The following is a 2,500-nucleotide window of genomic DNA, read 5'->3' on the forward strand; positions in this document are numbered from 1 at the left end:
TCCTGGGGATGGTGAATTTTTACCATCGCTTCATCCCCCAGGCTGCTCACCTGATGCGCCCCCTGTACGAGGCTCTCAAGACAAAGACCCCCAAGCACGCCATCGCCTGGTCCGACGACATGTTGAAGGCGTTCTCGGATACTAAGGAGGCCCTCGCGGGCGCAACTATGCTGACTCACCCCGTGCCTGAAGCTTCCGTGGCATTGACGACTGATGCCTCGGACTATGCCGTCGGTGGTGTTTTTGAGCAGCTGGTCAAGGGGATCTGGCAACCCCTGGCGTTTTTCAGCCGACAGCTCCGGCCCAGTGAGCAAAAGTACAGCACCTTTGACCGTGAGCTCCTCGCCCTGTACTTAGCGGTCAGGCATTTCCGTTTCCTGCTGGAAGCTCGCCCGTTCACTGTTTTTGTGGACCACAAGCCGTTGATTTTCGCCATGGCTAAGTGTCGGAACCGTGGTCTGCCAGGCAGCAGCGTCATCTGGCTTTCATTTCGGAGTTCACCACGGACATCCGGCATGTGGCGGGGAAGGACAACCCCGTGGCTGACTGCCTCTCTCGTGCCGCCGTCGGAGCTGTCCACCTCGGCATCGATTACGCCCGTATGGCTGCAGATCAAGCCTCGGACCCTGACATCCAGGCATACAGGACGGCGGTTTCTGGCCTCCGGTTGGCGGACGTCCCTTTCGATGACAGCGGCACAACGCTGCTTTGTGATGTTTCTATGGCACAGCCGCGCCCAGTGGTTCCGCAGGCGTGGAAAAGGCAGGTTTTCGATGCCGTACATGGTTTATCGCACCCGGGCAGGAAGCCGTCGCAACGTCTGATGGCGGCGAAGTTCGTCTGGCGTGGTATGAAGACGGACGTAGGGGGTTGGGTGAGGACCTGCGTAGCATGCCAACGTGCCAAGGTCCATCATCACATTAAGGCCCCGTTGGAGCAGTTCACAGTGCCGGAAAGGCGTTTCGACCACGTGAACGTGGACCTGGTTGGGCCCCTTCCCCCCTCCAGGGGGTACACTCACCTCCTGACGATGGTGGACAGGACAACCCGTTGGCCAGAGGCTGTCCCACTGTCCGCGACTACTACAGCTGATGTAGCTCGTGCCTTCATCGGCACCTGGGTAGCCCGGTTCGGAGTCCCCTCTGACCTTTCCTCTGATCGGGGGGCCCAGTTCACTTCCGAGCTTTGGACTTCCATTACCCAGCAGTTAGGGGTCTCCCTCCACCACACTACGGCTTATCATCCGCAAGCCAATGGCCTCTGTGAACGTTTTCACCGGTCTATGAAGGCTGCCCTCAAGGCTGGTCTCCGGGACGACAGCTGGGTCGACAGACTCCCTTGGGTGATGCTGGGACTCCGTACTGCACCAAAGGAGGACCTTCTCTTGTCCTCTGCTGAGCTAGTTTATGGCCAGCCCCTCCGGGTCCCGGGGATTTCCTTCCCTGCGCTACGGTCCCCTGGTCAGCACCGGAACAGCGAAGTGCTCTACTGGACAGGGCCAGGTCTTTTCGGCCGATCCCAACTTCACACCATGGCGTCCCCCGGGTGCGTGTCCCGCCTGATCTGCAGGCGGCGGAGTATGTGTTTATCCGACACGACGCCCATCGGGGCCCACTGCGGCCGCCCTATGATGGTCCGTACCGGGTTGTGGAGGCTGGCGACAAAAACTTTGTCGTTGATGTGGGTGGTGGTAGTGAACGCATCTCGGTGGACCGCCTCAAACCAGCCCATCTGGACTTGGACCGCCCTGTTGTGGTGGCCCAGCCGCCTCGCCGTGGTCGCCCCCCTCTTGGGACGTCCCCGATGTCAAGCCTGGCTCCTGCGGGCCCCCCGCCTTGCCGTCCGGTGCCTGCTCGTCGCCTGCCTGCTGTTTCCCCCCTGCCTCGGCCCCCTGTGCCTGCTTGGGAGCCCCGGAATCGTTTTGGGCGGGTCATTAGGGTCCCTGATCGTTTTTCGGGCTAGTGCTTGTGAACTCTGGGGGGACGTGTGTAGTGACCACTCACTAGCAGGACAATGTTGGTTAGAATTCACAGCGAGCTAGCCTTGTTGACGTTATATTTACTTGTTAGGTTTATTCAACTACATTACCCATGACCGTTAGCGGGTTGATAGGTTAATGACGCGGGACGGGGGAGCGCTTGTTTTTGTTGTTAGCGCGAATGCAGAATGTAAATAAAGCTGACGGTTATTTACTCCGTCCACAAAAAGCCCTTCTCAGCCCTTTTTGTTTCCCACACTCCTACATATATATATATATATAGATATATATATAGATATATATAGATATATATATATATATCTCCTCTCTGGTCCTCTCATATCTCCGACAAACGTCGGCGCTGTTTTCAAACAGGCTCTATCTTGATAAATTGACCGCATATTTTAAGTCTTAACAACTACATTCTCGCTTAAAAAAATGTTAAAACTAAATTCCGTTACACAACAGCAGCAGTATTTAGACAGTTATAACTGACAGTTGTGAGCCGTCTCCGCTACTGTC

Source organism: Anoplopoma fimbria, chromosome 15 (genome assembly GCF_027596085.1).
Source record: "Anoplopoma fimbria isolate UVic2021 breed Golden Eagle Sablefish chromosome 15, Afim_UVic_2022, whole genome shotgun sequence".
Lineage (NCBI taxonomy): Eukaryota > Metazoa > Chordata > Actinopteri > Perciformes > Anoplopomatidae > Anoplopoma > Anoplopoma fimbria.